Here is a 14,488-nt window from a genome sequence, read left to right as displayed (position 1 = left end):
CTAGAGACCACGATCTATAACCCATTCTCATGAGTTCTTAATGGATATGGAGACTGACCTTGAGTCAGAGAAGACAAATTATTGTTGGTTCATCTCTTTAGCTGCTTTGACTACCCAGAGCTCCATCCCAACGTATCTTTGTAGCAACACATACAAATGTCTATGTTGTATACATGAAAATCAATAAAACTATGTCTTTTCTTTTGTATATAAACTAGGTTAGAACCCCGTGTATTACACGGGTTGAATAAACGTAATTTTGTATAACAAATAAAAAACAATATATTTTTAAAAACCTCATTTATTACACTTTTTGAGTAAATATAATTTTATATATTAAATAAAAAAAGTTATATCTTTAAGAACCTCGTTTATTGTGCGGGCTGAATAAATATAATTTTATATACCAAACAAAAAAAATTATATTTTAAAAAAAACCTGGTGCATTCATGGGTGGAAGAAATGTAATTTTATATACTAAATAATAAAAAAGTTATATTTAAAAAAAAAACTCTGTTTATTGTACAGGTTAAATAAATCTAATTTTATATAGTAAATAATAAAAAAATGTTATATCTTTAAAAATCATGTGTATTACACGTCTTTATCTATTGTTAAAAAAATCTTTCTAAATCAAAATGGATTTTTTATTATTTTTTAAATTAGTTTAATTTAATATATTTTTAAAACAAATACATCTCTTTCCTACTTATTAAAAATATAAATAAGTAATAAATTAATATATTTGGTATACAAAATTATATTATATTTATTTAAAATATAAATAATAAATTAATATTAAATGTTATCCTAATTTATTAAAAATATAATTTTTTTATTTGGTATACAAAATTATATTTATTCAACTCGTGTAAAACGTGGGGTTTTTAACAATATTTTGTTTATTATTTATTATTCAAAGTTACATTTATATAACCCGTGTAATACACGAAGTTTTTAAAGATATAATTTTTTATCATTTGCTATATAAAATTAGATTTATTTAACACGTGTCATACACGGTTTTTTTTAAGGATATATATTTTTTTATTTGGTAGATTTTTTAACCCGACTATACACGAGTTTTTTAAAGATACGGCTTTTTTAGTATTTAATATACAAAATTACATTTATTTAATCTGTGTAATACATATGGTTTTTAAAGATATAACTTTTTTAAGATCTATTCAACACGTGTAATATGCGGGGGTTTTAAGAATGTAATTTTTTTTATTATTTGGTAGATTTATTCAACCTGGTTATACACGGGTTTTTTTTTAAGATACGACGTTTTTAGTATTTAATATACAAAATTACATTTATTTAATTTGTAATACACATAGTTTTTAAAGATTTTTTTTAAGATATAACTTTTTTATTATTATTTGATATATAAAATTACATTTATTTAACCCGTACAATATACGGGGTTCATCAAGATATAACTTTTTATTTTGTTATACAAAATTACATGTATTAAACCCGTATAATACACGGGGGTTTTAACCTCGTATTTTTATATTTTTATGTATTGAGCTTTTTAGATTCTCCGTATAACACGGACTTAACAAACTAATACCTTTAAAATGATAAGTTATTTTAAATATATTGGAAACACAAAAAATATTTATCTACTTTTATGTCTAATATTTATCCACCTTTACGTCTTTGTCTCCAGGTTTGTTTTCATTGGTACATATAATGTAGAGTTATAAGATTTATATTAATTTAATTAATATTTAGTAATTTAAATTAAATAATAATTATTTACAATTGAGGGTTAATTTGGTAAATAATAATATTAAGTATGAAAAGGTAGGAAATTACAAATGTAGACATCCACACGTGTCCAAAATCAGGTTTCTTTTATTATATAGTATAGATAGATAGATGTTTACCTACACATGTGCTAATTCTAATATGAACGAATTATGTTATATAATATTTTTTAGAATATTAGAAAAGATAAACAAACATTAAATTACAACTTTTTTCTTATAATAAAAAGAACGAAATAAAGAAACTAATAACATACTTTTGTTTATGCTCTCGCAAAAAAAAAAAAAAAAAAAAAAAATAAAAACTAATGATTTACTTTTGTTTATGCTCTCGCAGAAAAAAATGTCTTACGCTTAGAATCCTTTGTGTGTATCAACAAATCTTTTTACAATGTTATAACTCTTTTACATAAAATACCATGTTAGAATCTCGTATATTACACGAGTTAAATAAATATAATACGTTATACGGGTTAAATAAATGTAATATTATATACTTAGTAATTTAAAGAAACTATAAATTTAATAAAACGTGTGTATTGCACGGATTAAATAAAAGTCTATACTTTTTGTTAAAGGACAAATGAGCATTGCATCACAATGCTTATGTGACAATCAGATAGGTTGCCCAACAATGCATTTCTTATGTCATTATTGCATCATTTATCATTAATTTAAAATATTTTAAAATCAATTTAAAATACAAAAATCAAATGTTACCCTCTTCATTTGAATTTCAAATTTTACCCTCTTCATTTGAATTATTATATCCCTACTCTCCAGACCCTTACATTTCAAATTCACATCCCACTTTCTCTCTCTACATCCTCTCTGGTATTCTCTCTACCCTTTCGTTTTCTCTCTCCCTCTCAAACCTGATTCTAGATCTTCAAGGAGATGCAAATAGAAGAGAACAGGGGACGACATCACTTACTATTTATCAGTCTCTACACCAGTTCCAGGTTTTTTAACCTACATCTACCGGTCGTAAACGTTGTTGTCAAGGTGAAATTGAAACACCAAGAGCCTGTGAACTCTCACAATCTGCTTCCTCAAAATGATTACTATTTCAAAAGATTCTGCTTCATTTCATCTCAGCCGATTCTTCGACACTTACAGCTATTCTGATCTCTGTTTCACACTCAACTCAGCTTTTTGTCGATTTCACAGCAGCTTGTTGTTTTGAGGCCCGTTCTGCATGGATTATCTGATTTTTTGTATGAAGCTGAGGAGGTTATCGCAGAGGTAATAGTTTTGAGCTTGAGTTGACCTAATTTGTATGTTTTGATTTATGGTCATATGTTTATGTTTTCGGTTTTGTGTTATATAATGTGTGGTTTAGTTGTTAGGTTTCTGTAGAAAATGTTGTGATTAATATCTGTTTGTAAGTTGAGTAGCAGTGTATTTGATGTGTGCACAAAAATGTGTTAAAGATTTATGGAGGGTTGGGGATTTTTTTTTGAATGGCAGTGTGTACTAGATTTTTAGTACTGGATATGATTTTGATTGTTTGTTAAAGGTTTAAGAGGTTTACTCAGATCAATTTCATAAGACAGAGGTGTAACGCCCCGCGTTTTCATAAGCTTCCATATTTAGAAACCGTTGCTCCTGTTCCTATTTTGGAAACTTGGTATCCTTGTATTCCTCGTTTCGTTAATCGTCGAAAAATCTTTATCTTTAATTTAATTCGTTCATAAATAAATATGGTTAATTATCTATCCTATTTTATTTAATTAATTAAATTTATTAATATTACTGTTTAAAAAGATTATTTTTATAATTATCCAGTTAGTCTCATTAGATATTAAAGTTAGTAAACTAACCTAGTTAGTTTAATTAAAAGGTTATTTAGATAACCAAGTTTACTTGACCATTTAATTAACTCCTTAAGTTGAGGGACTAATTGTGTTTTTACTTAATAGTATAAAATGGTACCCTAAACCCTTTCACTTGAACCAGCCGACACCCACAAACTTCTTCACCTCCCTCACTCCCTTCACCCAAACAAATAAGCACCGAGGTTCATCTCTGCTCCCCCTCTCAATTTAGTCATCACACACAGACATCATCTAACCTTCCACCTCCCTATTTCCTTCTTGCAATTCTGGCGGTCGGAGTTAACACCGGCAACAGCTCCGATCACCAGCCACAATCACCCTACAACCCATCTCTCTCTCACTACAACTTCCTGCTCCCTCTCGCTTTGAAGACGAAATCGAACTCGCCAGAGATTAGAGAACGGACATACATCGGAGGGACTCACCGGTGCCGACCGAAGTCGTTACGTCGGAGCTCGCGGCCATTGTTATTTCGGTATACCCTCCTTCATCAGTTTCATTCTGATTAAAAACACTTTTTTTTCTTTGTTAATTATAATACATGTTATGGTTTGGGATATTAAAATTGGTTCTACCTTGGGTTGTTCTTATGAATGAAGAAGACAACAGGGACATTTCTCTTTTGTTGGTACACTTTTTTTTGTACAGACCTTTTGTTCTTGTTTTATATAAACAAAAAGCATAACAGAAAAGAAAAAAAAAAAGAAATATGTATTTGTTTGTTTATTAAACTAGTTTAAAATACAAGTACATGTTAAAAAAAAATTAGAATAATAACTGGTTCATCTCTTAAATCTGTCAAAGCTATAATGAAATGGCATTCAAATTTTGACGAATTTAAAGTTTACCGATTTATTATTTGAAATATCTATTTTTTTACAAGTGCACTAAAGAGACTTTGGTATAACAATATTCGGGTAGAAGGATTTTTCATGTTCTTATATGTGGAATTCCACTACACTCAAATGATTTCAAACCAACACTTAGTATCTTGGACAAGACTTGTAAAAAAAAAAGAATTCTGTTCTTATTTATTTTTTTCAAATAAAACTAAATGTTCTTTTTTTCTTTTCTTTGTTTCCTTTCTTTTATTCTAAATCCATTCCTTTTTTTTCCTTTTAACTTTAAATAATAAGTTATCAGTATTTCTTCTTATTTTGTTGTTAACGTTAATTCATTTACCTTAAATAAAAAAACTCTAAAATTACTAATAACATGGATATTTAACTAAAATTCTTTTATGACAATTAAATGTAATAAGGGGATAACATATAACAAATTATAAACCATAAAGATTAAGAAATTTATTAAATCGTCTCGCGTGGTATTTGAACATTTAGGATATCCGTTTCGTTCGTTCAGTTCTCAATCTTTTACTCGCGCATTATTGTACAAGGAATCGCAAACGCAACCACTGTGAGTACACTCGACCCATTTACATTTTAAACCACTTTTGGGTTGTAACATGTTACCATACAAAATTTCACTTACACACATTCAAACATACTTTGTGAACTCAATCCGATATACATGCTACTTGTTATGCTAGATAATACATGCTATATGCCATTACTATGTTATACCCTCGCTTAACGAATATAGCGCTATAGGAGTAGCACACCACCCGACGGGGGTTTGTTAAGTCATTATACTATACGGTCTCGTCACTTTTGTGGCGAGGGATGCTAAATACTAGTGGACACTTTGGGTTTATGTGTAATGTTATGCATGCTAGTACCTTGTATACAAAATGCCATGTGGATTCGAGTAAAATGCTTTATACTTATGCTATACTATTCAAACCTTGTGTACTCGCCTTTGCTTTTGCATTGACTTTATTTTAACATGTTACAGGTGGATGTTGACGATGCATGGAATTTAGTAGGATGCTTAGATACACACTTAAAAAAAATTGTATTCATATTGTATTAGTTCATTTTTCATGTTGTTGTATTTTGTTTCAAAACCTTGTAATTGATTCTTTAGAAATGGAATGAAATGATCATTTAAATACTTGTCACAATTATTAGTGTTATGATGTCTCGAGCAATCTTCACACTTCGTCTCATCCCGATGTTTCCGCCATTGGTTGGGGTGTGACAGATTGGTATCAGAGCCATAACTATAGGGAATTAGGAAAAGTAGGAATGCTTTTACCTAGTCTATAGTTTTAGAGCCTTGTTCGTATGATTTGCTTGAACTACTACGTGACACTTTATTTGTTTCTTATTTATGCTCTTATAAACATGTATATCACTCGTGGGTAATATTCGACATGTTATTCTTATGCATTAATGCTTGTCTTATTATGTGTTAATACTTGTTTCGTTGTTTGATTCTTTACGTATTATTCTTGACCTATTTCTCTATGTGTTAATACTTGATTTATCATTTCATTATTTATGTACCATTCTTGATATACCTTCTTACGTGTTTATACTTATTTGCGTATTACTTTGACATACATTTCCCTCATGCATTTTACTCGGTATTTCAAAATCCGAAAACACTCATAATACACAAACGAGACGACTTCACCAAAATAGGCGTGAAACCCACAATTTGGTGAATGACTCTCAATCCTTCTACTTTTCTTTTCTTACACGAAATTCACCACCAAGTTAGGAGTGAAATCCTCACCTTGATGGAGAAATTCAAATTTTGAATTCTAGTGGACCCTCGTCAAAGTGTTGAAATCAAATTTTGACCCGACGAGTACCAACCACACTTAGGATACTAAATCGCCAAGTTAGGGGTGAAACCCGCATCTTGTCGACTATTTCCACTCCTTGATTTTCATTAATCCCACCAAGTCTCGAATTTTCGATTGAATTGTGGCATGTAGTAACCAGAAGGGTGAATACCGTTAACCGACTTGTCGGCGAGAGTATACCACCTATTAGGCCAAAGCATGCTTCTCAATTTCAAAAGACCTTTCGACCACTTTGGTTAGTCAACGTTCCGTTTTGGAACCATCCAATCTTTTATCGAACTTACGCTTTATTATTTTCAACCTTTTATGATGAAAATCTCTCTTGTCAATTTTGAACCATTTTTTATAATTACCATTTGGCGCATAGATCATACTATTACTTTTCATACAATTATACATTATTAGCATGCGAAATTTCACGTAATTTTATTTACGCTTTTGTAACAACAAGTGGAGACATATCATCAAGATAGGAGTGATTTCCTTACCTTGACGATTAACTCCGCTTCTTTTCTCATCTTACAACGACATCACCAACGGATTTGGGGTGATTCCCTTACCTAGGTGATCATTACCAATACTTTCTTTTAATAGACTATATTATGTAAACACGGTCATGTTTATATCTAAATTGTTTATCATTAGTCAAATCTCTAATTATTTCAAAACACTGTTTATATAAACGAACTTCTTATCCTACAACCTATTTTCATATAGCTCACACACACAAAATTCGTAACTTTCCGTACGCGCTTGCTTTTCGATATTCAAAACTTCACGAAATGCTACTCATCAACATAGTCGGTCTATTAAATCCATTGCCCATAAAATTTCGTATTCCACGTAATTACTAAAAACATTCATCTCGCATCGTTATACTAAAGATTGTTATTTTTTTATTTTTATTTATTTTTTTTTAATATCAAACAAACTTTTCACACACCTATAAAATATTGCAAATATGATTCAATCACTTACTAAAACTTCTTTCGAAATCAATAAAATATTCCATTAAGAAAACTTTTCAATAACCACTAAGTTCATATACCAAAATCCTATTTTAAGAATCGACGTTTTCACAAGAACCTATAAACTCTGAATTTCTTCGCTAATGAAAAGTTATTTAAAATGACGCAATCTTATTTACTTCTAGATCCTTTCAACCATTATTCAATACGTTAATTGAAATTAAAACACGTGGGCAAGGAAACTTCATGGGAACCGACAAATTTTCAACTATATCAATTCTTTAAAAAAAAAACCGTAGTAGCATTTCCATTCTTTTTACAAAGTACGTTTCACATAACCAATAGCTGTTTTATACTCCCTTACATTCACAAACTAGATTCTACATTCCATGACAACTCAATCTATTATAACTTCACGTTTTGCGCAAACAAGTATATATGCATATCATCTTACGTGTTTTAGTTATGTCTCACGACAAATTCACATATACCCCTCATTTTGTTTTCATACACAAAACTTCTTAGCCATTTACATGCTTAAATTCGTATATTACGATTAATACCATATACAAAATCATTACTTATTACACTCATATCCATATTCGTATTTATACATCTTATGTTCACACTTATACTCGTATTCATACTCATACGCTTTGTGTTCATGCTTATACTCATTTTTAATACACGTTATGCTTATACTTTTACTCATACTCTAGACATGCGTTTTGTGTTTATGCTCACGTGCGTGTTCATATTTAAACTTATACTATTCTCATGCTTTTTACTCTAAAATTTTACTTTCGCACCTATACGCGGGCGGAACCAGAGGGATTCGCTCACGTTGGTCTTATACTATTTAGAACGCAAACATACTTATATGTTACATTTTTATGCACACACAATCTTATCTTCATAATTTATGCATACCTTAATTTATGCATACCTTAATTCATACACAACTAGTACAAGCTATGCGGATCATGCGACGATCAATATAATCGCGGGTGCACACGGGATTATAGTGATAGGCGTATGAGAAACCATAGAGTGTACTACTGTGTATGGTAAGACACGGAACGTAACATGACACCGAATACGAAACGGACGTAATGTGGTCAAAACATGGTGGATACGCCGCTGGTACTTCCTATATATAAGTGTTTTCACCATGTTACCAAACTTTCGTAAAACGTGCCATGAGAAATTCAGTGTTTTGCAGACCTTTTTGACCTAATTCAAACTTTAAACAACTCACAAACGCATTGTATCCGATTATCCACGACGAGACTTCATTCTTAACCCGCTACTTTCATCTATACAATATTTATGCTATTCTTATACTCATAATCGTTTATTAGATCAGTCGTTCACCCTTATACCTCGATTATTCTTCGTTGTCGCAAACTCCAAAACCTCAATTTTAAACAATCATCTTCTGATTGCCAAAACCCTTTCAAACATTCCTTTTAAATAAATTTCGGGACGAAATTTCCTAAAGGAGGGGAGATTGTAACGCCCCGCGTTTTCATAAGCTTCCATATTTAGAAACCGTTGCTCCTGTTCCTATTTTGGAAACTTGGTATCCTTGTATTCCTCGTTTCGTTAATCGTCGAAAAATCTTTATCTTTAATTTAATTCGTTCATAAATAAATATGGTTAATTATCTATCCTATTTTATTTAATTAATTAAATTTATTAATATTACTGTTTAAAAAGATTATTTTTATAATTATCCAGTTAGTCTCATTAGATATTAAAGTTAGTAAACTAACCTAGTTAGTTTAATTAAAAGGTTATTTAGATAACCAAGTTTACTTGACCATTTAATTAACTCCTTAAGTTGAGGGACTAATTGTGTTTTTACTTAATAGTATAAAATGGTACCCTAAACCCTTTCACTTGAACCAGCCGACACCCACAAACTTCTTCACCTCCCTCACTCCCTTCACCCAAACAAATAAGCACCGAGGTTCATCTCTGCTCCCCCTCTCAATTTAGTCATCACACACAGACATCATCTAACCTTCCACCTCCCTATTTCCTTCTTGCAATTCTGGCGGTCGGAGTTAACACCGGCAACAGCTCCGATCACCAGCCACAATCACCCTACAACCCATCTCTCTCTCACTACAACTTCCTGCTCCCTCTCGCTTTGAAGACGAAATCGAACTCGCCAGAGATTAGAGAACGGACATACATCGGAGGGACTCACCGGTGCCGACCGAAGTCGTTACGTCGGAGCTCGCGGCCATTGTTATTTCGGTATACCCTCCTTCATCAGTTTCATTCTGATTAAAAACACTTTTTTTTCTTTGTTAATTATAATACATGTTATGGTTTGGGATATTAAAATTGGTTCTACCTTGGGTTGTTCTTATGAATGAAGAAGACAACAGGGACATTTCTCTTTTGTTGGTACACTTTTTTTTGTACAGACCTTTTGTTCTTGTTTTATATAAACAAAAAGCATAACAGAAAAGAAAAAAAAAAAGAAATATGTATTTGTTTGTTTATTAAACTAGTTTAAAATACAAGTACATGTTAAAAAAAAATTAGAATAATAACTGGTTCATCTCTTAAATCTGTCAAAGCTATAATGAAATGGCATTCAAATTTTGACGAATTTAAAGTTTACCGATTTATTATTTGAAATATCTATTTTTTTTACAAGTGCACTAAAGAGACTTTGGTATAACAATATTCGGGTAGAAGGATTTTTCATGTTCTTATATGTGGAATTCCACTACACTCAAATGATTTCAAACCAACACTTAGTATCTTGGACAAGACTTGTAAAAAAAAAAGAATTCTGTTCTTATTTATTTTTTTCAAATAAAACTAAATGTTCTTTTTTTCTTTTCTTTGTTTCCTTTCTTTTATTCTAAATCCATTCCTTTTTTTTCCTTTTAACTTTAAATAATAAGTTATCAGTATTTCTTCTTATTTTGTTGTTAACGTTAATTCATTTACCTTAAATAAAAAAACTCTAAAATTACTAATAACATGGATATTTAACTAAAATTCTTTTATGACAATTAAATGTAATAAGGGGATAACATATAACAAATTATAAACCATAAAGATTAAGAAATTTATTAAATCGTCTCGCGTGGTATTTGAACATTTAGGATATCCGTTTCGTTCGTTCAGTTCTCAATCTTTTACTCGCGCATTATTGTACAAGGAATCGCAAACGCAACCACTGTGAGTACACTCGACCCATTTACATTTTAAACCACTTTTGGGTTGTAACATGTTACCATACAAAATTTCACTTACACACATTCAAACATACTTTGTGAACTCAATCCGATATACATGCTACTTGTTATGCTAGATAATACATGCTATATGCCATTACTATGTTATACCCTCGCTTAACGAATATAGCGCTATAGGAGTAGCACACCACCCGACGGGGGTTTGTTAAGTCATTATACTATACGGTCTCGTCACTTTTGTGGCGAGGGATGCTAAATACTAGTGGACACTTTGGGTTTATGTGTAATGTTATGCATGCTAGTACCTTGTATACAAAATGCCATGTGGATTCGAGTAAAATGCTTTATACTTATGCTATACTATTCAAACCTTGTGTACTCGCCTTTGCTTTTGCATTGACTTTATTTTAACATGTTACAGGTGGATGTTGACGATGCATGGAATTTAGTAGGATGCTTAGATACACACTTAAAAAAAATTGTATTCATATTGTATTAGTTCATTTTTCATGTTGTTGTATTTTGTTTCAAAACCTTGTAATTGATTCTTTAGAAATGGAATGAAATGATCATTTAAATACTTGTCACAATTATTAGTGTTATGATGTCTCGAGCAATCTTCACACTTCGTCTCATCCCGATGTTTCCGCCATTGGTTGGGGTGTGACAAGAGGAACTATATGCGAACAATTTGCTTGAGCTTTTGATTGACTGAAAAATAGGTTTTAAGGGCTTCAACAAAATGATTATGGATTCATGAAGGTTTAGGGATGTTTTGAAAAACAATGTGTGTTGGATGATTTTTATTACTGGATATAACTTTCATTTTTAGGTTTATGACATTAAAGAAGCTTGCTCAACTGTCTGTGGTTGATAGAAAATACAGACGAGGGTAAGAGCGACACGAGAATTGGTTGGTCGATAAGTTTAAGATGAGAGAGAGAGAGAGAGAGAGAGAGAGCTAGAGATAAAGATGATACAACATATATTTGAAACCTGTTTAAGCTTTAAGGTTTTGGTGATTTGTAACTAATTATTCTTCATAATTTGTGTTAATGTCGGTTTCAGTGATCCAGTATTGTAAAAATAATTGGGTTGTATCTAATTTAGAAAAAATAGTTATATACGTGTTGTATCTAATTTGTGTTAATGTAGGTTTTAGTGATCCAGTATTGTAAAAATAATTGGGTTGTATCTAATTTAGAAAAATTAGTTATATATGATCGTTTGCTTAGACATGGTAGTTATATATGATCAGTAGTGTAAGTTTAATGTGTGTATAGAAATGAAGACGGAAGTAAGTTGTTAACGATAGTTGATGATTGTGAAGTGTATGTTATGCAGATAGTTTGTAGAGTATAGAGCTCGGTTTAAGATGATGATGGTGTTTAGGTTAATCTATTGTAGTAAGGTAGATGTTTGTAGGAGGTTTGGATTTACAAATTAAGAAATTGGGAATATTATGTTAGGATTTTGGTTAGTTTTGCTACTGTATACTGCTGGTGTATTTAGATGTTGTAATGATGTGTTATATATAACTTAGAAATGTGGTCATTTTGCTACTTCGTGTCGATTCAGCATAAATTTTCAATAAAAAGCATTCTGCGTGTTTATATCTCTCAATTTTAAACATTCGATATTAAATGGTATTACAAAACTTATAATTTGAAAGATATTAAAATATTACAACACTTCCTAGGATTTCTAAGACTATCGCCTTCTTCCACGCAATTTCATTTTTTCTTTTGTTTTGCAGATTAGCTAGCATATCGCAGATCTTCTGATCCTGTTTCAGGACTTGTGTGATAAATTCTTCTGCGTTATTCTTGAAGTCTGATGGAGGAGAATGGAGGACTTCATCAAGAAATCCGATGCTGCTCCAGGTTTGCTTATAATTATTTTCATTGATGATGCCGATTTTTCTATTGAGTAATTCATCTGCTCTCTGTTCTTCGAGCGACCATCTTGAGAATTGCGTTTTAACAATGTTAGTGTCTGTCCAGTGGTAGAAGCTTCTGTTTGCCATTTAGAGTAATGCTGGTGTTTCTGGTTTGTTTTTTGGACTAACAATTTTTTAAAAGTGAATTGCTGATGTTTTCAATTAAACTAATCATCAACCTTTTATATGGTTTAAAATGGGTGATATGGTAAATGAAGAGATTATTCGTAATTATGATAACCTGTTTTTGAAGGTTTAAATTTTTTCCTTTGGGTTTCTTGATGTTTGATTTTATTAGCTTTTCCATGAAAACTCATTTTTGAAAGGTTTTACATTAAATGCACACGGTTTTTAAATATAAATGCACATGTTTATATTAAATGTACATGTTTTTCCCTCCTAAATTATTAAATGTACAGGGAGTTTAATTATAAATTTTTATTTAATGCATGCATTTAAATCTGACATTTGGGGTCTTAGATATTTCACTATATAATACCATTGCCAATTCATATGTTTTCCATCACGTTTTAGTATCAAGATACCTTTCTTTCACATCGGTTCAGTAATAACATAAAATGGCATCATATACTTCTGCACTATCTGATGATATAAAGCAGCGCTTTATTAAACAAAGTAAAGAGCAAGTCTATGCGGACAGGTCTATTCTTCAAGAGTTGAAGAGGTGTTTTGATGGACTGCACCTTGGTCTGCTCACAAGAGACCAGGTTTCCAGAAACCTGATGGCGATGCCGACGACTTCCGTTCGTGACCTATGTGTTGCCAGTAATATAGAGTGCGGTGATAGAGACCTGGAGTTCATGACGAATCTCAAGGATATACATCGAGAGGTTCAGTACTCGATGGAGTTGAAGCTAAAATTTATTAATTCTTGCTGCTAGATTTTAAATTTCTGATTGTTACTGTTAGATTTGAAAATTTCTTAGTTCAGTACTCGATGTAATTGTTACTGTTTTAATACCAGAAATTTTAATCATTATAATCTTTCTTGTCACATTTTATTTTTACTTATTTCACCAAGCATAAGTATTATTATATTGATATATATATATATATATATATATATATATATATATATATATATATATATATATATATATATATATATATATATATAGAATCTGAGAATTGAGATAATAACCACAAAGATGTATAAAATATATTCTATGAAAACTGGAAATTATATATATATATATATATATATATATATATATATATATATATATATATATAGGGTTAGGCTATATAGAAAACCCTATCTATATAAAAAACCCTAGAAAACCCAACCCCCCGACATTTTTTTTGGAAAAAAATAACACATGTAATATACATGTTTTTAAGACTTTTGGTCCAAAAAAATCAAAAAAGCGCCGAAGGGATAATTTAAAAAAAAAATTCAGCAATTTCTGACTTTTTTGCCTAACACATGTTAGGCACAGAAATTTGTTTATTTTTTTTAAAAAAAAATCCCTTCGGCGCTTTTTTGTTTTTTTTGGCCCAAAACACTCTAAAACATGTAAATTAAATGTGTTATTTTTTTCAAAAAAAAAAAATATCGGGAGGTTGGGTAAAAATGGGTGGAGATTTGGGTTTCCAGAGTTTTCTACCTAAATGAGGGTTTTTTGTCTAGCATTGTCATATATATATATATATATATATATATATATATATATATATATATATATATATATATATGTGTGTGTGTGTGTACATTTTTACAGGGAGCAACCACCGTGGATCAAATTGTTAGCATCACTCCTGCAGAAAATTATGTACCGAAACCTGAGTTGCAAGTATAGTTATTACCGACATAGAAATATATCTTGATTATTTACCTTTTAGTGTGTTTGAACTTATATCGTCACGTCACTTCTTGCAGGAAGTTCGTGAAGTAGATAATGTTGTAAGCATGGCTCCAGAAAACTCTTCACCATCTACCGCAGAGGTAATATCTTATAACTTACAATTTTGTTTTTTTTTATACAAATGATATTACGTAAGGTATGT

The 14,488-nt window shown here is 30.7% G+C and overlaps 2 long non-coding RNA genes across 3 annotated transcripts; both read left to right on the top strand.

Annotated features, from left to right (window-relative positions):
- Positions 1-3,722: 3,722 nt before the first annotated feature.
- LOC110934776 lies at positions 3,723-5,512 on the top strand. The gene is made up of 3 exons (XR_002588616.2): positions 3,723-4,091; positions 4,957-5,032; positions 5,471-5,512. It is a non-coding gene; the product is annotated as an uncharacterized LOC110934776 (long non-coding RNA).
- A 3,681-nt stretch (positions 5,513-9,193) lies between these two features.
- On the top strand, positions 9,194-13,437 carry LOC110936714. 2 transcript variants are annotated; one of them, XR_002590225.2, is made up of 4 exons: positions 9,194-9,562; positions 10,429-10,504; positions 12,278-12,404; positions 13,122-13,437. It is a non-coding gene; the product is annotated as an uncharacterized LOC110936714 (long non-coding RNA). The 2 variants fall into 2 exon arrangements; XR_002590224.2 differs by lacking the exons at positions 12,278-12,404; positions 13,122-13,437 and adding an exon at positions 10,943-10,984.
- The last annotated feature ends 1,051 nt before the right edge of the window (positions 13,438-14,488 follow it).

Source organism: Helianthus annuus, chromosome 6 (genome assembly GCF_002127325.2).
Source record: "Helianthus annuus cultivar XRQ/B chromosome 6, HanXRQr2.0-SUNRISE, whole genome shotgun sequence".
Classification (NCBI taxonomy): Eukaryota; Viridiplantae; Streptophyta; class Magnoliopsida; order Asterales; family Asteraceae; genus Helianthus; species Helianthus annuus.
This window is presented reverse-complemented; position numbering and strand designations above follow the sequence as displayed.